Here is a 24,417-nt window from a genome sequence, read left to right as displayed (position 1 = left end):
GAGGGCATTCATTTGGGTCAGGCTGCCCATCAACGATCGTTCAATGCTCTGGCCTCAGCACTGACAGCAGCCATTGTCCCTGTTTCCAGCCTCCCTCTTCTAACTGCCTCCAGCCTGTCTCTGTCTCCTGTTCCTCTGCCTATCCCACCCACACCATCAGACCAGCCTGCACACACCTCAACACCCAAGGGCAGCTCATCCAGACATAAGCACCACAGATCACACAAATATTCACCCAAGCAACACCCAGATGCAGACATGCCAACAGCCACTACCACCTCTGTGTCCCCCACCTCATCGTCTCCCTCCTCCCTCCCTGTGACGTCTCTACTCACACCTGCATGCACACCACCAACAGCCAGTACTTCCATCACCAGCACACCCTCCAGTCCAGTCCGCACACATGCAGTCACCACCCCCACTGCCATTTACACGTCCCCTGTGTCCTCTCCCACTGTGTCTGTCACCCCCTCTTCCAAGACACACAAACGCAGGCAGCCACCCACACAACAGCCAACCACCTCACGACAGCCTCCAGCCCATGCACCTTCACCCAAGGACAGCACACTTGACTCTCCTACAACCACCTCCTCTTCCTCCACTCCCATTACCACTACACCTACCCTTTACCCTGGTCCTAAAAAACTTTACCTCTCCACTCTTGACCTCTTTCCCTCACCTGACCCCCCCCCTCCATCTGCTAAGAGTCCCAAGAGTGCCTCAGTCACCACCAGCCCGGCTTCAAGGGTCACCGTAGTCCATGGATTTTGGAGTCCCCCCTTTGCCAGCAGTGATGCATCGGTCAGCAGTAAGGGGTCAGCCAGCCCCCCCCCCTGGAAAGAGGACCCGTAAAGTAAGGGGCCACCACGGGACGACTGACACGGCTGCCCCCAAGGACCAAAGTTCTGCCACTTCACCTGCCACAACATCCAGGGAAGGCAAGGCCCAGAGAGCCACAACAAAGGAGTGCAAGGGCAGCAGGGCGGAGAAGTCAGCCAGCAGGAGCGCGGACCAGGAGGGCCCCACAAGCCCCATCCCGGGTGTGAGGGAGGACACCCAAGGGCCCAGGACACCGTCACCGAAGGGTCCAGCAACTGCACGGTCGGAGGGCGACTGAGCAGGGAGTCGTGGCCAGGTCTGACTCCCTTGACTCACAGGACAAGCACCGCTGAACAGGGCCCCGCCGTGCAGAAAGGCACCGCTGAACAGGGCCCCGCTGTGCAGAAAGGCACCGCTGAACAGGGCCCCGCTGTCCAGAAAGGCACCGCTGAACAGGGCCCCGCCGTGCAGAAAGGCACCGCTGAACAGGGCCCCGCCGTGCAGGAAGGCACCGCTGAACAGGGCCCCACCGTGCAGAAAGGCACCGCTGAACAGGGCCCCGCCGTCCAGAAAGGCACCGCTGAACAGGGCCCCGCCGTGCAGAAAGGCACCGCTGAACAGGGCCCCGCCGTCCAGAAAGGCACCGCTGAACAGGGCCCCGCCGTGCAGAAAGGCACCTCTGAACAGGGCCCCGCCGTGCAGAAAGGCACCGCTGAACAGGGCCCCGCCGTCCAGAAAGGCACCGCTGAACAGGGCCCCGCCGGGAGGAGCACCGCTGAACAGGGCCCAGCCGGGAGGAGCACCGCTGAACAGGGCCCCGCCGGGAGGAGCACCGCTGAACAGGACACCGCCGGGAGGAGCACCGCTGAACAGGGGCCCATCCTGTCAAGCACCGCTCCGCTGGGCCCCGCCGTCTCAAGCACCGCTCCGCTGGGCCCTTCATCTCAAGCACCGCTCCGCTGGGCCCTTCATCTCAAGCACCACTCCGCTGGGCCCCGCCGTCTCAAGCACCGCTCCGCTGGGCCCTTCATCTCAAGCACCGCTCCGCTGGGCCCCGCCGTCTCAAGCACCGCTCCGCTGGGCCCTTCATCTCAAGCACCGCTCCGCTGTGCCCTGCCGTCTCAAGCACCGCTCCGCTGGGCCCTTCATCTCAAGCACCGCTCCGCTAGGCCCTTCATCTCAAGCACCACTCCGCTGGGCCCCGCCGTCTCAAGCACCGCTCCGCTGGGCCCTTCCTGTCAGCCACCACTCCGCTGGGCCCTTCATCTCAAGCACCGCTCCGCTGGGCCCCGCCGTCTCAAGCACCGCTCCGCTGGGCCCTTCATCTCAAGCACCGCTCCGCTGGGCCCTTCCTGTCAGGCACCGCTCCGCTGGGCCCTTCATCTCAAGCACCGCTCCGCTGGGCCCTTCACCTCAAGCACCGCTCCGCTGGGCCCCGCCGTCTCAAGCACCGCTCCACTGGGCCCTTCCTGTCAGGCGCTGCTCCGCTGGGCCCTTCATCTCAAGCACCGCTCCGCTGGGCCCTTCATCTCAAGCACCGCTCCGCTGGGCCCCGCCGTCTCAAGCACCGCTCCGCTGGGCCCTTCCTGTCAGGCACCGCTCCGCTGGGCCCTTCATCTCAAGCACCGCTCCGCTGGGCCCTTCCTCTCAAGCACCGCTCCGCTGGGCCCTTCATCTCAAGCACCGCTCCGCTGGGCCCCGCCGTCTCAAGCACCGCTCCTCTGGGCCCTTCCTGTCAGGCACCGCTCCGCTGGGCCCTTCATCTCAAGCACCGCTCCGCTGGGCCCTTCACCTCAAGCACCGCTCCGCTGGGCACTTCATCTCAAGCACCGCTCCGCTGGGCCCTTCGTCTCAAGCACCGCTCCGCTGGGCCCTTCATCTCAAGCACCGCTCCGCTGGGCCCCGCCGTCTCAAGCACCGCTCCGCTGGACCCCGCTGTCTAAAGCACCGCTGGCCCAATGACAGTGCCGGTTCTGTGTCGTGCTACTGTTTACGCTGCACTCGGGCCACCCTGCCTCCTCCATTGCCTGTGGAGACTGTTATTCACATGATGGACTGTGGCTTTGCACTCCCCAGGATATGACAGTGGGCAAACCACCCACTGTAGAGACTTGAGTGACTGTGGCTTTGCACTCCCCAGGATGGTACAGTGGGCAAACCACCCACTGTAGAGACTTGAGAGACTGTGGCTTTGCACTCTCCAGGATATGACAGTGGGCAAGCCACCCACTGTAGAGACTTGAGTGACTGTGGCTTTGCACTCCGCAGGATGGTACAGTGGGCAAACCACCCACTGTAGAGACTTGAGAGACTGTGGCTTTGCACTCCCCAGGATTGAACAGTGGGCATGGTGACCCCTTCTTGGATCTGGACTCATGTGGCTGTGGTGCCCCCCCTTCCCTTCCCCCTGAGGTGCCTGTAGTTTTATCATCTGATGCCCCTGCAGTGTTCTCTCCAACGGACTCAGGTCTCCTGTGTGGGCTTTGCCCATGTGTTGATACACTTTGGCCCACGGACAGTTGGAATTTCAGTGACTGTGCTGGACTTCTTGCCTCTATTTATCGGTTACGCAATGTTTACACTTGGATTTTTTTGATTCAATTTCCTATTTTACCATGACTTCAATGAACCTATTTTATACATAAATTTAGTTTCTCACTTTAATTATATCTTTTCGTTATTCCGGGGGGTTTGGGTGGGGTCACTTTGACTTGGTGCTCTGCATTGGTGTGTAGATAGTTGGGGGGTGGGTGTAATGCGTATGTGTGTGCCCGTAACCCTTCCTCCTCCCCCCCTCCCCTGTGTCGTAGGTGCAGTACTCACCGTTGTCGTCTGCGCCGGAGTTCGTACTCGTGGTAGATGAGCAGGTAGACGAGAGCAGGTAGGATGTTCAATTCGGGCTCCATGCTGTCCTCCGCCCTCGTGGAGTGTATAGAGGTGAGCGTTTTCCCGTTCTTAGTCTGTTTCCGCCGTGTTTTTATCGGCGGTGCTCCCGCCCCGGAAAAGGTGGCGGATTGGTGAGTTGTGATAGGGTGGGCGGTACATTGTCTGCCGCCTGCCTGTTGGCGGTGACCGCCGCGCTGTTTGTGTGTCCCGCCGTGGCGGTCGGAGTGTTAAAGTGGCTGGCTGTGTTGGCGGTTTCCGCCAGGGTCAGAATTCCATTTTTTGGACCGCCAGCCTGTTGGCGGGTTGGCCGCCGCTTTATCACCGACCGCCAGGGTCAGAATGACCCCCTTCATCTCTTCAAGAAATTCCTTGTGCGTTGAAAAATTTATGCAACGCCTACATAAACTGATGCAAAGCCTTCATTGCGCCCGATAAATTGCTGCACAGCCGACTGCAACAACACAGCCCAACTTCCTGCCTGGAAATCTGACACAGCACCTATCTTGCAATGGAAATTCGACACATCGCCCACCAGATCAACGCAGCGCCTGTTTCTTCTACCAGCGTGTCAAGGATTTTCAACGCATCATCCCTGGGTGTAAAAATATCCATGCTTTGCAGTGAGGAACCAAGACTGCGTGCCCACAAATAATGCACACCCCTTGCAGCATGGAAAGAAATGATGCATCATCTGTGCTGCATCATAAAATCCAACGCAACACCTTATTTTTTCATGCATTTCTTCCTCTGCAGTCACCGTTCATCGTTATTTTTGACGCGTACCAGGTACTGTGTATAACAAAAAGATTTCAACTTTTGCTTATTGGATCTTTGTAATTTTCACCTTATTTTATGCAGATGAATATTATCTATTTTTCCAAACAAATGTGGTGTATTTTTGTGGTATTTTCACTGAGTACTGTATGATTTATTGCAAAAAAACTCTACACAACGCCTTCTAAATCAAGCCTGACTGCTTAGTGCCAAGCTACCAGAGGATGTGCACAGGATTATTTGGATTGTGTTGTGACTTACCCTGACTAGGATTGTGGTCCCTACTTGGACAAGGGTGTATACCTCTGCCAACTAGAGACCCCATTTCCAACACCGACTTAATAATAATAGTAGTTATAACTTGGCAGAATAATGTGCAGCTCAAGTACACCGCAATGGTTTCAGCTTTATATGTCTAAGATTATGACGCTAATGCACAAACTCCCAGAATTTCTGAGTTAGTGCATGCACCAAATCAGTGGCGTTGCTTTCATTTGTGCAGCAGGTGGAACCAGACCCCCGGACTGGTTGGTCCATTGAACCACGATAATTTCTGTATTTACTTCCCTCCCAAAACAGTTAAAGGGGACATTTTCTAAAACTCTCTAAAATCAGAGGGTCACACATGGAGGCAGCTCTACACTGACCCATTAAGACTGAGCAGGCCAACATAGCATGAGGGTGCCCAAACATGGTGACCCCCCCAAAATGCAGTCCCACAAGCAACGAGAATGTGGATATTGTGGAGGCCCTGCACACCGTATAATGACTGCCCGGGAAAGGCCAGTGTTGTACAACTTGCAGCAAGTATAGCCACTTTGCGAAAGTATGCTGGTCAGCAAAGTTCAAAAGTACCCGGGAGGTGGCCCATACCATCGCAGAATATGCTGAAGGACCTGAAGACATGGATGACGACACAGAGAACTTCATGTTCCACATTGTCTTTGCTATAGTGCACCCAGAACATCACTGCAACTATCAACACTGGTGCATCAATTGAATTGATATCCAAAATCACCTATGAGTCCATGAAGGAGCCACCACCACTCAACAAGGAGAAGATCCAGGTATTTGCATACAGCCAGGCTACTCCAATACTGCTACCAGGCTGTTTCTGAACCTCCATAGCCTAAAGAGACTCCAAACTGGCACAGTTTTCTACGTGGCCAAAAAGGGGATGAGCACACACTGATCGGTGGACAGACCACTGAGAAGCTGAGGGTAATTTCTTTTGCCCTAGGAGTACAAGAGGAGGACCTCACTGACCTTCTACATGACTGCCAGGACATATTTACAGGAATCGGCTGCCTCAAGAGCGGTGAAGTCAAACTAGAAGATGCTGGCATCATTGAGAAGGTGTGCGGACCCACTTGATGGGTCTCGCCGATCGTTATTACCAAGAAGCAAAAGCAGCTAGGAGAGGTCCATATCTGCTTGGACATGAGCCTCCCGAACACAGCCATCAGAAGGGAGAGACACATAACTCCAACAGTGGATGACAACCTCAGTGAGCTCAAAGGGGCCAACTGATTCTCAAAGGGGATCTGATGTCAGGATACAATCAGCTACCCCTGCACCAGGAATCATGGTACATCACAACCTTCTCAACACACATGGGACTGTGGAGGTACTGCTGCCTAAATTTCAGCATCCTGAGTGCGGCCAAGATTTTTCAGAATACTATCCAAAAAGTGTTGTCTGGCCTCCCTTGCGTCTTAAATGTCAGCAATGACATCCTCATTCATCCTTATACTTGCCAAGACACTTCCAGAACATCACATGTGGTTGCAAGGAGTATTTCAGAGGATTTGTGAGGTAGGCCTGACCGTACATCAAGACAAGTGTGAGTTCTTTAAGAGGAAACTAAGCTTCTTCGGATACACCTTTTCTGCAGACAGCATTCCCCCAGACCATGACAAAATCAAGGATGTACAAGAAGTCCCAGCCCCCCACCAACATCACAGAAGTCCGAAGCTTCCTTGGTATGGTCAACTTTTGTGGACGTTTCATTCCAGATCTGACTGGCCTCACCCAACCACTATGAAAGCTTACAAAAGCCAACACCCTGTTGAACTGGGGCCAGACTGAAGAAAAAATGGATAAGAACCACCCTAGCTCACTTTGATCCCCAGCGACAAACAACTATTGCTGTGGACGCCAGTTTGAAAGGATTGTGTGCCGTGCTCACCCAACTGCAATCCAAAGGGGACAGGAACCCTGTCGCATCGGCCAGTTTCTCCCTCACCAATATGGAGCAGAGGTACTCACAGATTGAGAGGGAAGTGATTGCCATCCACTGGGCCTGTAGGCACTTTCACCTGTACATTTATGGACGCTCCTTTGTCGTCACAACAGATCATAAACCACGTATCCCACTGTATAGGGGATCAGCATCCAAGTCACCCCTCGCTTTGAGAAATGGATGTTCCAATTGCAAGAATATGACTGTCAAGTAAAGCACTGCCCGGGCTCTACCAACCCAGTTGACTATCTCTCAAGACACCGTGAGCAGAAAACACAAGCAAAAAAGTTGAGGCCACTGAAGCCTATGTTAATCTTCATCATCGAGAGATCAAGGCCTCTCCCAAGATCTCTAACCATGTTGCAGCAAGCCACCAGAGAGGATGAATAGCTACAGCTCATGATGAATGCTCTGCAGTCAAACCAGTGACAAGCCCTCAAGTCTCAGCTGCAGCACCTGACTCCTGAAGACAAACAGACCTTAGGGGTGTTGTTCCATGTCTAAGATGAACTGTCCCGAGATATCAGTGGATGTCTTCTGTGAGGGCCTCGCCTGGTCATCCCTGCAAGCTTGGCACAGCAAGCTATTTAGCTGGTCCACAGCAGGCATCAAGGCATCACCAAGACAAAAAAAGTTCACGTGCCAAGGTTTGGTTCCCTGGCATGGATGACATGGTAGAACAAACTGTCATGTCCTGCAAGTGGTGTCAAGCGGCCAGCCCTCCAGAACGCACTCCACTAGTGATCACAGAGGAAGGTCCCCATCGACCCTGGGAGGCAGTAAGCCTTGACTTCGGACACTTCCCGGATGGGCAGTATGCCCTTGTCATCATTGATGACTATGCAAAATACCCAGAGGTAGAGATAGTGAGAGCCTAATCTGCCCTGGAAGTCACCAACAAGGTGGAAATGATCATTGCCACGCATGGCATCATGGAGTGGGTGAAGACAGATAATGGTCCCCCGTTCCATGGACAAGACTTGCAGAGTACCTACAATTGTAGGGTATACACCATCACAAAGTAACCACAAGCTGGCACCAGGCCAACGGGGAAGTAGAGAGATTTATGAGGACACTCAACAAGGTGATTCGCATCGCCCATGTCGACAACCAGTCAGTGGAGCGAGCTATCTATAGCTTCCTCCGTGAATATCACCAACACCTTACTTGACTATGGACTTCACTCCCAGCCATGCTACCATGGGACAAGTAGTCATGGACACAATCCTTCATCACTCCTCATGGGTGCCCGCCCCCATCGAAGTCCTGCACCAGAGAAGAGAGACAAACCAACGGGCCAGCCAAGCTAGGAAGGCCCAAACTAGTCCTATCCATGTGAAGGATGTGGTACTGGTCAGACTGTTGCCCTGGGAGCAAATTCCACCTACTCCATGAGCAACAACCAAGGAAGGTCACCAAAAGGTCTGGCACGATGATCACAATGAGACAGGAAGGGGAGACAGTCACTAGAAATATATAGTTCTTTAAAAAACTCCGAACACCTCCCAGTAGTGACTGAGACTCCGAAGGAGGTCAAGATGATGTGTTCGATGCAAGGACAGAATCGGACAACCCCGAATCCTACAGCAACCAGCAATCAGAGCTGGGAGTGACACAAACTCCCTGGACTCGGGAGAACGAGAGGAGCCAGGGGAGTGACACCCCACCATCAGCCCAGAGTACTCTAAGGAGCCAGTGACCTGTCGTACCGACATCCAAGGTACAACCTGAGGGGAAATCCACCCCCCTCATCGAGGATGGCAGGGTTTTTTGTGTAAGACTGTATCTATGCCAGAGTGAACCCAGTTGCATGTTTTGCTTGTTTGTTGTTAAAGTTGTGGAGGGATGTAGTATACCACTCACTGTTGAGGGGTGGGGTTTGAGGAGACCCTGCATGCATGGACTTGATGGCTGTGCCCTACGCGGGCCAATAGTACCCAATAAATATGTGAGGGGCAAGGCTGGCAGTCAGTCAAGACCGGCACTGAAACCTCTCCAGTGTCTGCGTCATTATTGCACTGTGGCCCGGCACGAGGAACGATTCCAGGTTACTGTGACCTGGGGCCGACTAGCACACATGGGATCCTTCTAGCTACTGCACAAAGGGCCATATGTACGAACACATTTTCCCATAGACACAGAATGGGCAAAACTGCTTGCTACATCTGGCCCAAAATGCACTGCTCGCCGCAGTTAGTTTGAAAACATTAGCACGGTTTCCGTCTGTGTCTGTGCAATGTTCGTGACATGACTCCTGGGCCTGTCCCTATCAAAAATCCACAGCAGATGCATTGCACTGTGAAGTATTGGAGCAAAACGCTCTTTAACATTCTAGGCGTCCATGTACACCAAGTTGTCCCACAGTGGTCTAACATACTTTTTCCTTAAATAGCTGTTGTTACGTTGTCGCTGTTCTTTGTATCGTCACCATGTGCCTATTTTGCTCCGATCCTCTAAGCAGGCTAACAACAAAACGAAACACATGCTATCAAATAACCTCCAACATCCGCGGGGACTCTTTTTTTTTCATTGGACGCTATTTGTCATCTGCTTCTCAGAGAGGAAAACGCTTCTTAACACACAGATCGATATTCCCTTAACTCAGACCTAATCTACGGAGAGTCTGCCAGCGCCTCACCTAGGCTGACTCAAACACACTCCGCTTGTCCTTTTTCAGTAATAATTTTGTCTAGGTAAAGGCAGCAATTTTTCATCCTTTGGTTAAAAGTGGTGACAAAGAGGGAGTAATGGTTCCTGACAGTCTAAATGATAGATCTGACACACGGCGTGCTGAGCTGGGAGCTGTCACGTGCCAAACTAGAACGACAGATAAGCAACCTAATGGGCCTCTTGACGTTACTGTCTCTTTCCCCTGATAGACCAGGTCTGGCTGTGCTTCCACTTTTTCCCTCAGAAGTTATTCTTTAAGTCTGAGCAATGGAACGGGGAAATCCACTGCACTTACCACGCAGCCCAAAATAAACGTTCCCCGTCCTGCAGAGTGATAAATCCAGATCCTTTCCCTCTGCACAGAAAGGGCAACACAACAAGCTGCCTGAGGTAACTCTAACGCACATAAAGCCAGCGAGAGGGGAACAGATGGTGCTCAGAAATGAAACCAGCAGATTTCTGGAAAGCGTTCAAAGACTATATAGCTTAATTTTAAAATAGAACCACTCTGTGTTTCTTAACAACGGGAGCCCTTTAGAAAAAACACATGGTCTTCCTATTAAAGCCCAAGCTGGAAAACATAAAGCTTCGGCCGGGCTGGCTCTTTAGCGCTGGTGGCGCCCAGCTTGACAATCTTTTTTGGTGCCCCCCCCACCCATGACCTCCTCCTCGAATTCCCTCACTACCACCGGCAAAAGTACCCCTCATTTCTCCTTAGCCCCTCCCCACACACCTTTTATTTGTTTAAAGCACTGGCAAAGGCTGGCTTTATTAATCCTCTCAGCTATTCACATAAAATACAGATCTGTTCTTTGCAGCAGGCATATTTCCCTCTGTGCTACTTTATGGTGACTTAAAACTGACACTAGACAAAACTCCAGTCTCTCTCTAATTGGAGCATTAATCACCAGAGTAATCTTAACATTTGCATTGCTGTCTGAAAGCTGGTGGAAAGGAACTCTGCATGAGGTGCTTTTAAATCCTAAATTATTGCTAAACACAGTGCCCCCCCCCCCCCAGGTCAGCACCCAGTGCAGCCGCACCAGCCGCACTGCCCTAAACCAAGCCCTGGTTGCGGCACAAGCAGCACTCGTTTCTCTTGAGTAGGAAAAACGATGCCAGGTTCACCTGAAAGACCATATTCCATCTTTAGACACAAATGCTACTGTCAAAATCTAAACAAAATACTATTTACATATACATTTTTTCAACACAACAATGGTTTAGGTACCCAGCAGCGCACAGCTACAATAGTGAGTGTCAGTTCAAAGACTGTTAATACTTAGCTCATATTTTCATATATGACATGGCAATGGAAAAAAATGTGCTGCAATAACACGCTATTTAGCACACCTGTACTAATAAACACACATGTATTACCACAGTGCAGAGCCCAAATTCCAGTTTGTTTCCCCAGTAGAGCAAAACTCCATTGAGAAACACACTATTTACGTCCTCAAAGGTTGCATGTTATAGTTGCTCTACAAATAGAAACCTTGCACCTAACAGCTGCAAGGCCTTTTGAATGAGATTGTACTGCAATGGATACATTTAATACACGGAATGCTGATTTTGATTAAATGTATTTTGTCAAAACAAATAGACATGGCATAAGCAATATTTGCAGCTAAGCAGAGCGCAGGCTGCCATTTGTTACCATTGATGAGAGGAGATTCAGTTATAGTGCGGAGGACAAAAAGTGCAAAAGCCCAGAATTTCTCAGTCATGCTGTGCAATACATAATGAAAACCATCTATAACTCACCACCAACATTTTTTGCAGACATGCTTTATTATACATAACCAGGTAAGGGATATACTAAGTCTGGCCAGGGATGGAGATATGCTGTGTCTCATCTGTTGGAAAGCAAATTGCCAAAGTTAAAGGATGTTTCTATTTTGTCTCTGCAGAATCAAAAATTATATTTAACAGCATTTTTCAATAATATTTTTGATATGCTGCATTGACATGTCATGTACCGATTCTGTGATGTGCAGGGGCATTCGGCCAGGCCCTGCACCCAATACACTTTGACTGTGTCCATTGCAGGTTGGTCACCAGCTTTGTGCTGGGCATAATTTGTCAGCAGCCTAGTTTCATGCAGTGTGTTCAAACAGCACCAACATTAATTATTTGTTGCCCCCTTATTTATCTTTGCTTCCAATGGATCTGCTCAAAATTTGACATAAGCAAACAAAACTAGACCTTCTAACCAACTGCCAGGTTTTGTGCAGATTCATCAAACAATGCTACATTTATTATCAAGTGAACATATCTATAATTCTCCTTGAACTCTCTCCTCCCTTGTTGGACCTGCATGAAATTGTGAAAACTGAAAGTAGTCTAAATATGCTCAGTCTCTGCCAAAGGTCTTGTAGAACAATCAAGTTGTGCCAACAGTATTAGTGGAAAAAATGTTTTGACTCCTCCCTTTCACCCACCCCCCAAATTGGATTTCATGAGACCTGAAATACCTACACTGGGTATTATCTGGTAACTGCTTGGCAGATATGATGCATATTCACCAAACAGTGCCAAAGCAATAGGTAAATTAACATTTTATTTCCACCCTCTTTAACTTTGCCCCCTGATTGATTGACATAAAATTAGGAATACTAATAGAAAGGATCATTGACATAATATCGGAGTCAACTGATATTGTGTAAAATTATCATTTAGAAAAGTTTTGTTTCCCTAACCTTATAATGGTAAGTGCAAATATAGTTTTTAATTGCACACACACATATACACACACATATATATATCTATATATATCTATATATATATGTATATATATATATATAGATATGTATATAGATATATAGATATATATATATATATATATATATATATATATATATATATATATATGTATATATATGTAAAACCTAGTGGTGATTGCGGATCGCTACTAGGTAATAATAGTTAGGACCTAGTTTCCATAGACTGATTTGTTTTTATTACTTATAACTTTGGTGCCGCTTCATGAATCTTCAGGAAATTTTCAAAACGTATATCTTTGTCAGTTCAGCTGCTGTCTGGAAAGTTTCTGGGTGATCTGTCAAGTGGGGGCTGAGAAAATAGGGGATCCCAAAACACATTTTCCCCATTAATTCTTCCATAGGACCTTTAGACACATCTACAGCCCAAACCGCTGAACGGAATTACACCAAATGTGGCTGGAAGCGAGATCCTGTTGCACAGATCACACTTTTTGTGTTTGGGTGCAAATCTGTTCAGTAGTTTTGGAGTCATTTAAGGACAAAATATATAGATATATAGGGATGTGGATCCTCCGCAGAGCCGGACCTGTGAATCCAGACCATGGATTCACGAATCAGGAGGAAAAGCAGGGCCCTTATTGGCTGGACGCAACCTAACAGACAAGTTACAGCTGGCATTTTGTTTGTCGCATCTGCTCGGGGGGGGAGGAGAGTCCAGAAGCACATAAGGGGTCAGGATACAGGTAACCTGACGACTAGGACAGATAGAGGGGGTCCCTTTTATTTTTTTTCATATGATCTCTGCGTATCTAGACCCATGGTTCCACTGGTCCACTGGTGGAACCGCAGTTCTTATAGGGGCTGGGGCAACACCTCAGTGATTGATTATATCTTTATTACGCGCAGCCTGGAAGATATTGTGGTATCTGGGACAGTAATCAAGATCGATTTTGGTGATCACAATCCATTGGAAGCAGTTCTTTCCATGGCCCCAAGGCAGTACCCAGTATATTTATTGGAGCAAAACATCCTCGGCCCTCAACTGATAACCTTAGGCTGGTGTGGCAGCTGCACAAGCCGGCTAAGCCCTTTAATTTAATCGTTAGCTCTAATCGTGAGCTAGTAGAAATGTATCTTGCAGGGGAGGATATGGCCCCTTTGATTTCAAAGTCTTTTGTTGGGCTCTGCTTCAACATTAGAAAGGCACTGCTGAAACCATTCCGGCCCTTGGTAAACTCACCTAGGTGGTTGAACCATGACTGTTCTTTAGCTAACCACCAGCTGCTTCAGATAAACCCAGAGATTCAGCCTCTGTGAGCTCCATAAGGAGGCATTATAAGGAAGTGACTAGGATGCGCTGGAGTGAGGTACTTACTCTGCACTGGGAGAATGTGGCGAAGGCTGCTTTACTGAAAAACAGCACATGATTTTATTACAGTCTCACAAACTCTTGTGGTGACGATTGCTAGCTGGATTATCATGTACTGTGACACATCAAACTTGGACAAGGGTACATGGTGAAATGTCATGCACAGAGAATAATAACAATGCTTTCGCAGAATCACAGAGTTACAGCTGATTAGACAATAAAACATCCCCACTGAAAGCAGGTTAACTAAACATTAATGAAACAGAATAAATGAAGTTAGAGCACATATGTAGGTAAAATGGCACAAGCCACAGGCCGAAGCTAAGCTAAAATATGCCCATATTGGGCACCATGTCGTAGATTCCTGTTATAGTAACAAGACTGCTGGATTGTGGGCGGCATCACCACCGTATGTGGGTGTTTGAGTCAATCCCACACCGTCCTGGCAGCTGTCGGCCCAACCCTTGCAGCTAGCTAGCAGCACCTCACCAAAACCTGAAAGAAAAGGTTATTTGTGGAACCTGAACATGACACTTGGTGGCTTCTCATGGAAATTCGTGGTCGACAAGTCCCACCCCTTTCTCTCATTAGTGAAAGGTCTCAGACATGCACACAGGTAGAGAAATATATGCAGGATGGTGTTCAATGCATTTATTTAAAAGACTGCACTCTACAATCAAATATAATTGCTGCAAATATTAGGGCAATGAGGCATAACAATATTAGAATGGTCGTGACCAGTGAGAAGAAAATAAACAGTCCCAACATATTGAAATAATATGCATAAGTGAGTTCTACCTAGCCCCAAACTCCTAAGTGAGAGCATAACAGTGTTAGCCCAGTCTGTCCATACTTAGTCCATGAGAGAAGCACCCACTGCCGACACCTGAAGGAAAGGGGTCTGCCTGCCGCCTCTGAGGTTGGCTGTAGAGACAGAGCCAAGGTCAGCAATGAAATGGTATATAGCATGGATGGTATCCTGGCTGGAATGACCTCCCTGTTGTCCCTTGGCCTACACAGTGTTGACCTGATTACAAGCTCACAAACTCTTGTGGAAATGATTGCTAGTTGGATTATCATGTACTCAACATGCCAACCTTGGACAAGGGTACATGGTGAAATGTCATGCACAGAATAATAATAACAATGCTTTTGCAGAATCACAGGGTTACAGCTGACTAGAAAATAAAACATCCCAGCTGAAAGAAGGCTAACTAAAAATGAATAAATCAGAATAAATGAAGTCAGAGCACATATGTAGATAAAAAGGCACATGCGCAGGCCTGAGCTAAGCTAAAATATGTAAACCAACAACTGCATTGCCGCACTGCTGAAAGCTTCATTAGAGTTGACATTGAGTGATGCAAACCCTTTTCGCAGAGCTGAAAGCTTCATTGGAGCTGATGCGGCATACACCAAAGCCCCACAAAGCCTTGCTGCACAGCTTTATTGGAACCAACTCCAGACCACATAAAGCCTCACAAAACAAGGGTGCTGTGAGAAATTGGTTTGTTGGTTGCCTGGAATGTTAATCCTGTTGGAGCAAGAGCCACAATCCCTGTCAGGGTGAACTGCAAAAGTCCCTATATTAACCTGTACTTAATCCTCTGAGAGCTTGGCCCAAAAACACTGAAGCTTAACTTAAAGGCAATGTGTAAAGCATTTATGCAGCACACAAAAAAGTAAAAAAAGTGAAAACACAACACAAAAAATCCCACCCCAATTTGGAGAATAGAGTACATTTTAATAATTTTTTTTACACCAAAATGACAAAAATCCAATTTGTGGAGCCAGAGTTATGAATTTCTGAAGCTAACAGTAAAAACAAGAGCCTTAAAGATCAAAGCACCAACCATAGACATTTAGGCGGTCATTCTGACCCTGGCAGTAAAACCGCCAGGGCCGTGGTCCGCGGGAGCACCGCCAACAGGCTGGCGGTGCTCCTTTGGGCATTCTGACCGCGGCGGTACAGCCGCGGCCAGAAACGGAAAGTCGGCGGTCTCCCGCCGGCTTTCCGCTGCCCAGGGGAATCCTCCATGGCGGCGCAGCTTGCTGCGCCGCCATGGGGATTCCGACCCCCACACCGCCATCCTGTTCCTGGCGGTTTCGGCTGCCAGGAACAGGATGGCGGTATGGGGTGTCGTGGGGCCCCTGGGGGCCCCTGCAGTGCCCATGCTAATGGCATGGGCACTGCAGGGGCCCCCGTAAGAGGGCCCCACTTAGAATTTCAGTGTCTGCTTAGCAGACACTGAAATTCGCAACGGGTGCTACTGCACCCGTCGCACCCCTTCCACTCCGCCGGCTCCATTCGGAGCCGGCTTCCTCGTGGAAGGGTGTTTCCCGCTGGGCTGGCGGGCGGCCTTTTGGCGGTCGCCCGCCAGCCCAGTGGGAAACCCAGAATGACCGCTGCGGTCTTTTGACCGCGGTACGGTCTTTTGACCGCGGTACGGTCTTCTGGCGGTTCCCGCTTGGCGGGCGGCGGGAGACCCCCTTAGTCATGGGAGAGTAGATGAGTGAATTGGGCTTGTTGGCGCTTACCTTTGGACTTGGATGAAATTTGAAGAAAAAGTCTCTGAGATAGTAGAATTTCAGTGGGGCAGGCTGTATAAGGCGTACGATGAGAAGGCGTTGTCATTGGACAAAGTCGCTGTGAAGATTTCTACGTTCAGACCAAGGGCCTGATTTAGAGTTTAGCAGACGAGTCCCATGGGATTTATATTGTGGAGGATGGGATATCCATCACCGTTGTGATGGAGTAACCCATCCGCCAAGCATTAAATCAGGCCCTTAGTCTTTTCTTCAGAAGTCAAAAATCTCCAGCGGGACAAAACTGGAAGCTGTAACCGATGAGAGGTCCACGATGCTGGATACCCCTTTGGCAAAGGACTGCTGATCAGGATTTGGTGCTGTGGAGAAGAATATAGAGGGAGCTGCAGCAAAGTCAGGCCAGCAAGCGATGCATCTTGTGTGGGTAGATGACCAAGCGATGCATCTTGTGTGGGTAGACGAGCAGGCTGGTCATGGTCTCCTCCAGGTTCTCAGAGTAATTTTTAGCCAAAACTTTTCTAAATCCCAAATTTTGGACTTTGTCTATCTAGGGACCTTTATCATTGCTACCAAGGGTCCAGGACTGGAGGGCCACCACTTGGGGAAGGGGTGTAGGACTTACTCAGGATCGGTCCAGTTGCAGGTTCAATATAGTTAGAGCTTTTTCTGTCCCTGAGGCTCTGATCAGGAGGCCAGCCAACTATCCCTTGGAGTTACTCTGGTAGTCCTGGGTTCGGCAGTAGAACAAGGCTCAAACAGTGGGGCATGCGTCTGAGGTTTTAAGGTAGGCTTCAGGCAGCAAAACAGTCCTTCTAGATACAGCAAAGCAGTGTTCTGTAGAACGCAGCAAGCCAGGGCAGCAGGCGGTTCTCTGAAATTACTTCCACAGGCACAGAAAGTGAACTGAAGAGTGAGTCTGAGGGTCCTATATTTACATCTGGTGTCTCCTTTGTAGTAGGAGATGTTTCTAGAAAATTCACCTAGAAGTGGTTGAAGTTTCCTGCTTTCCTTGACCTGTCTTCAACCTGGCTGCTTGAACAATACAGGGGCAACAAGCCGTTTGTGCGAAGGCAGAGCATAGCCGATTCATTTGCAAGTGGGTCGGGCCCACCTCCACCTTCCCATCCTGCCAGTGATGGTCCATCCAGGCACACCTAATCCCTCTATTGTGTGGCAGTCTGGAAAAAAATAAAGAAAGTCCAACTGCCTACTACACCCAGTCATATAACCCAGGAACAGGTTGCAGACATTAATAGTTATGGCAAGAAAATGCCAACTGGCATTTTCAATTCTTTCTCTTAAAATCAGACTTTATCATTGAAGAGGATTTTGAATCACAATTTCTCAGACATCAAAAACAAAATCTTCACTTGTTTCCGTTTAATAGCACTTATTAAATGTAATAAGGTGACTCAATGTTTTCCCATGGGAGCAGTGGTATTGACAGTAGTGAGACACAAATTTGGGAGTTTTTCACTACCAGGACATATAAAATTTAAATGTACATGTCCAGCCTTTTAATTCCAATGCACCCTGCCCTACGGGTTATGTAGAGCCTATTGTAGGGGTGACATATGAAATAAAAGGGTATTTCAAGGCTTGGGAAGGGGATATTATTGTCAAGTCGAATTGGCAGTTTAAAATGGCATTCAGGCTGCAATTGCACACCTGGGACATGTTTTGATGGACTACTTATGTTGGTGGCAGAATAAGTGCTGCAGGCCTGCTAGTAGCATTTAATTTACAGGCCCTGGATATATGGTATACCACTTTACTCAGCTCATATAAGTAAGTTAAATATGCCAATCAGGTGTAAGACAATTTTACCTTTTTTTAGGGAGTGGACACAAGGACTTTAGCACTGGTTAGTAGTGTGCAGAGTGATGGAAGTTTCTACATTCAGAGTCTGCAACAGAGCTGTCTAGACTTGTATCCAGCAAAATATGTATCTAAACAGTGCTGAATACAAAATCTAAAAGAAATTAGGTGCTGAACGTAGTGAATCAAGAAGTAGTGGGTGGCCAAGAAACCTTAATGTGTCAATATGGGGAGTTTCCAGACTGTCTCAGTCTCTGTCTTATGGGGCCCAAGGACACTACAGATGATAAACAGCACTACTTCTGAAAGTGATCATGAGGCTAGTTGGGATGAACAGCAAACTTGTGCGCATCTTTATTTTATTTAAAATGTACGAATGCCACATCTGGCTAATAAGACACATAGGGGGTCATTACAACCTCGGAGGTCTTTTTGCAAGACCGCCGAGGGACCGCCGTGCTGAAGACCACCAGTGCAGGCGGTTTTCCGCTCGGCGAATTATGACTGCTGGCAGCCCTCTGTCCTTTTACGGATGGAGAGCTGCCAGCAGCCATACTGGTGGTCGGCGGGGAAGTGGAGGTTGCTCCACCTTCACACCCCGTCAACAGAACACCGGAACGTGATTCGGCGTGGCGGTGTTCTGTTGACGGGGTGTTGGTGGTGGAGCAGCCCCCATGGATCCCGTCCCCTCCCGGAGGATCAACGGACCAGGTAAGTTGATTGTCCGTTAGGGGAGGTGGTGGGGGGGGTGTTGTGTGTTGTGTGCGTGAATGGAGGTGTGCATGTGAGTATGTAGAGGTGGTGTGTGAGTGCGTGTATGCATGCTGGGGGTGTTGTGTTTGGAAATGTGTGCGTGTCTGTCTGTCTGTATGTCTGAATGGATGTGTGCGTGTATGTCTGTATGTGGGTGTGCGTGTATGACTGTGTGTGTGGCTGTTGGCATGTTTGGTGATATGTGTGCAGGTATGTGTGTTGGTAGTGTATGCATGCATGTACGGTGTGTGTCTGGGTTGCGATGTTGGGGGTAGGGGTGGGGAGGGGAGTCCTGCCACCTTTGGGGGTAGCAGGGGGGTGAGGAAGTGGGGGTGGGGATGGGGGAGACCCCTATCAATGCCAGGGAAGGAATTCCCTGGCACTGATAGTGCTTACCGCCGTTGATTTCATGGTGGTTCCCAACCCCATGAAATCCATGGCGGTCAGCCGGGTCGTGATACTGCTGGCGGTCTTGTGACGGCCGCTGGGCTGGAGACCCAAGTCTCCAGCCCAGCGGTCGTCTCCGCCCTGGCGGTTGTATCGGAGAAGTGGCGGATGACCATGGCAGTAAACGCCATGGTCATAATTCCATTTTCTTTACCGCCAGCCTGTTGGCGGTAAGACCGCCACTTCTCCACCAACCACCAGGGTTGTAATGAGGGCCATAGTTTATTACATCAAAAGGGACACACAGGTGGTCAGTTGCTCAATTCAGTTGCTCTAGCCAGTTGTTGGAGCCAACTGGTGAGATGATGAGAAGACCAATTGCTGGAAGGAGCAGATAGAATAGCAGACAGTCCCAGAGAGAGAGGCTCTGCAATAGAGAGTAAAAAACGACTGTCCCTATGCCTTCTTTACTAGACTGGGATCACTGACACAATATTGGAGCCAACAATATCCTGTAACTTGAACATGGTGTATAAATGTTGTTTTATAAAAATATTGTTTCCCCATCTTTATAATGGTAACTATAAAAATATAAAAAAAATAGTTTAACACTAATATCATCAAAAAAGTACAACTATACTGTTTTATAGTATATATAGTTGAAAGTAGTAAATCTTAAATATTGCAATATAACCATTAATATAATGGTAATTAAATACATCTCACTAATATTTAATATGATGCATAAATATATATTTGTATAAACACTCACACATATACACACAACCACACAATCACCCACCCCAACACATACATGTATATATGTTCACTGAAAAAAAGGTTACAGGGACGTTATAGTTAGGTTCTGAATTTACTCGTACAAAACCATAGAAATTCTGCAGTTATAGTTACAGTTTTTTTTAAAGCATGAAGGTGGGAAATCCTCTTCAGTATATAGTAGAGTTGTTTGAAAAGGCCTTTCCCAACCTTATGAATTGGGACATGGACTCGCAGATACAATGGGCTCATTGTTTGCCTCTCAACCAGGTCAGAAATATATCTCTCTCGAGCTTACGTCTGGCACACCCCTGCCCCATTTTAGTACTTATTGGTAGTTTCCTGTTAAGACAAGCACTTGCGATGAAGGCTAAGCCAGCAGCACCAGTGGCAGCGGGGGAGTTGTTGATCTTTGCCCGTTCTGACCTCTGTAAGGCAACAATGGACAAATGGTGGAAACTACGTCAGTTGATTGACCAATTAAAAGCCATTGGGGCACAGGTCTTTATACAGGAGCCAGCAGGACTTAAAATTATCCATAAGGGGAAGACTCAGATGTGCTTCTCAGAACAAGGCCCTGTGCTGGCTCTCAGCCATGTCAAAAGGGTGGCAAAGGGACTATGGGGGTCATTCCGACCCTGGCGGTCATGGACCGCCAGGGCCGGGGTTGGAGGATGCACCGCCAACAGGCTGGCGGTGTATCAAGGGCAATTCTGACCGCGGCGGTAAAGCCGCGGTCAGAAAAGGGAAACCAGCGGTTTCCCGCCATTTTTCCCCTGCGAATCCTCCACGGCGGCGCTGCAAGCAGCGCCACCATGGGGATTCCGACCCCCTTCCCGCCAGCCTGGTTCTGGCGGTGAGCTGGCGGGAACGGGTGTTGTGGGGCCCCTGGGGACCCCTGCAGTGCCCATGCCAATGGCATGGGCACTGCAGGGGCCCCCTAACAGGGCCCCACATTGATTTTCAGTGTCTGCCTAGCAGACACTGAAAATCGCGATGGGTGCCACTGCACCCGTCGCACACCAGCAACTCCACCGGCTCCATTCGGAGCCGGCTTCATCGTTGCTGGGGCTTTTCCGCTGGGCGGGCGGGTGGCCTTTTGGCGGTCGCCCGCCCAGCGGGAAAGTCATAATGACCGCCGCGGTCTTTTGACCGCGGTACGGTCTTCTGGCGGTTCCCGCCAGGCGGGCGGCTTCCGCCGCCCGCGGGGGTCAGAATGACCCCCTATGTTACTATAATTAGAAGTAATGGCAGCTACTGAAAGGGCTTAAGAGCACTATCTCAGACAAGCTTAAATTAGGTTGACACATCTGATTTTTGCTCATATTATGTTCACATTATTTCTTTCTATTTTGGGTTTGTTTTCCTTTTTGGATTCCTTGGACCGACAAATACTTGGGATATAACCTATTTGGCCTGTCCATTTGGGTAGGTCAGAGGGCACTTTGGGGGCATGGGGAAGCGGTCTCTGTGGCTGTTATGGTCATCACTAGCCTGAAGATGGGGACGATTACCCTTAACAGATATGGGGGTGAATTGGGTGTGGGGGTGGGGTCGGCCAGTGGATGGTGGTGGGTGATGGGGAGGAAGTGGGTTTTACATTAAATCATTCAAAGTCTTTGCAGTTGGTAGGTGGGGGGAGACAGGGAGGAAAATAGTCCAATAAATCATTTGAGATGGAATATGAAGAATGGTTTGGAAGTTGAAGGTGTATTTGTGCACATGTGCATAATGCATTCACATTTGGGAGGGCATAGATGAGGTCTTTTGGTTAAAGAACAATGGGTAGACTAAAAGGGATATGCTGGAATGTTTCTGGCTTAAACTCACCCAATAAACATCAACTGGTGCGCGAAGGGATCAGAATGTATAGCCCTCATATAATCTCACTACCAGAGATGCATACAGCCTATAAAGATCATCATCTACTTAAGCAACTCGAATATAAGGTGATTGCAAACACTTCAGACAGTCTCGATCAGGGGGGTAGCCATCCTGGTGGCAAGCAACTTGGATTATAATGTCTTGAAAACAGCCTCGGATGCCAGCGGCAGATGGGCAATTGCTCAACTTGTCATTTCTGGTTCGGAATTAGTGGTCTGTGCCATATATGGGCCAAGTACAGGCAACTCTGCAATGTTGAATAGACAGCACATGGACCTACTGGGATGGACTGGCTAGGTGATATTAATAGGGGACTTTAACTGTGTGATAGATTATGTGTTAGATACCACCAACTACCTCGCCTCCCTGTGCATGTTTAAGACTCAGGTAACTTTATTTGAACTGGCCTGGGTACATGGGCTCATTGTTGCCTGTAGGGCTATGTCTTCTAATGAACTGGGCTACACTCATTATTCATCACCACATAGACACTATTCCAGGATTAATATGATTTTTGGAAGAAGAGAGTTTCTTGGAGATGTTGACATGAAGGTCTGTCCCTAGGTCTCATCGGGAAATAACCCCATCCTAATATTTAGAATGGGAGGGAGACAGTGCTTGTTCTCTTATCCGAAGCATTTGTTTGTCAACCCTGACTATTGCAAGGTAATGGTAAATTCTCTTAAAAGGATTTGTGAAAAAAACACAGGTACTGCTTCCCCTTTCATGGTCCGGGATACGATGAAGGCTTACGTCCAGGGTATTACAGCGCAGTTCATTTATAAGAAAATTATGATTAAGCAAGACAGAGGCAATCAGCTTGCCCAGGCAATACTACGGTTGAAAGTAGCACTTGCCTCTGCTATTAGGTATGGATGTTCAGATGAACAAACAATACAGGCGCAGCTCATTAACAGAAGATCTCAGAAGGGGGAAAACATTAAGGAGAAGGTGGGTGGTTAGTTGCTTAAAAAATAAAACACTTCAATATGAATATGGGAGTTTTTGCTCATCAGATCTCAGATAAACTATTTAGCTTTTTGATTGAGTGTATTGTTGGTCTAGATGGAGTTGTTTGTACCTCACCCCCAACTATCACTGAACAGTTTTCTCTATTCTTCAAGAGCTGTATAGCCACTCTCAAGCATTGCATACATCAGAGCTCATGGCCTAATTACAGGGTAGTCAGGTACCAAAATTGGGGGTTGTGCAGGCAATAGCTCTGCAGACAGATATTGCTACTGGGGAGGTAGAAACCGCTCTTATGCCTCTACCTTCAGGAAAGGCGGCAGGGGAGGACTCTAGTCCACTCATGTTCTATAAAATATTTAAAGACATCATAATACCCCACTTACTAGGTTTGATACAGTATATTGATGACGGTGGGAAGTTCCATGACAAGAATTATGATTTTTGCTAAAAAGGGTAAGCCACCGGAAGAGATGGGGCCATATCGGCCCATCTCCCTCATTATCTCTGATGCTAAGATATATGCTAAAGTATTGGCCAATCGGATAGCCCCGGTGCTACCCTATATAGGGCCATATTTATACTTTTTGACGCACAACTGCGCCAACCCAGTTGTGCGTCAAAAATTTTAACGCCGGCTAACGCCATTCCAAAGCGCCATGCGGGCGCCTTATTTATTGAATGACGTTAGCCGGCGCAGCTGACTGGTGTGCGTCAAAAACAATGACTCACACCAGGCAGCGCCGGCGTAGGGGAAAATGGAGCTTGGGCGTCAAAAAATGGGGCAAGTCAGATCTGAGGCAAAATTTTGGCCTCAACCCGATTTGCGCCATTTTTTTTGACGCCCAACCCCCATTGAAATGACTCCTGTCTTAGCACAGACAGGAGTCATGCCCCCTTGCCCAATGGCCATGCCGAGGGGACTTATGTCCCCTGGGCATGGTAATTGGGCATAGTGGCATGTAGGGGAGCACAAATCAGGCCCTCCTATGCCACAAAAAAAAAAATATATACTTACCTGAACTTACCTTAAGTTCCCTGGGATGGGTCGCTCCATCCTTGGGCGTCCTCCTGGGGTGGGCAAGGGTGGCAGGGGGTGTCCCTGGGCGCATGGGAGGGCACCTCTGGGCTCCTTCCGAGCCCACAGGTCCCTTAACGCCTGCCCTGACCAGGCGTTAAAAAATTACGCAAAAGCGTCTGGACTTTTTTTTTTAGGCCCGCCCACTCCTGTGCGTAATTTTTGCACGGGAGTTTAAATAAGGCGCACATGCCTTAGAGTAATTTTTTAGAAGGGAACGCCTACCTTGCATATCATTAACGCAAGGTAGGTTTCCACGCTAAAAAATGATGCAAACTCCAAGATCTTTGGCGCTAGACGGGTCTAACGCCAAAGTATAAATATGGAGTTAGCTTTGCGTCGGATTTGCGTCAAAAAAACGACGCAAATCCGGTGCAAACAGAGTATAAATATGCCCCATAGTCTCTAACAAGAGCATGGCTTCACTCTGGGTAGAGACACTACAAGTCATGTTAATACAGCTATTGCTGCCTTCAACATTAAGTTACCAAGGATCTTACTCAACGCCGAAAAGGCCTTCGATTGTGTAACCTGGGACTGCTTATGGATAACTATGGGAGCCTTTGGGGTTGGCAAATCCCCTGTTGCCAAACAAGTATATGCAGGAGCAGCCTCGCTTCCTTTTAAGATATAGTGAGGCACCCAGCAGTTTTGCCCACTTTCCCCTTTGCTATTTTCACTTTATCTTGAGCCATTCTTGCTGGCGCTACAGAGGAACATG

This window comes from Pleurodeles waltl, chromosome 8, assembly GCF_031143425.1.
Source record: "Pleurodeles waltl isolate 20211129_DDA chromosome 8, aPleWal1.hap1.20221129, whole genome shotgun sequence".
In the NCBI taxonomy this organism is placed as follows: Eukaryota; Metazoa; Chordata; class Amphibia; order Caudata; family Salamandridae; genus Pleurodeles; species Pleurodeles waltl.
This window is presented reverse-complemented; position numbering follows the sequence as displayed.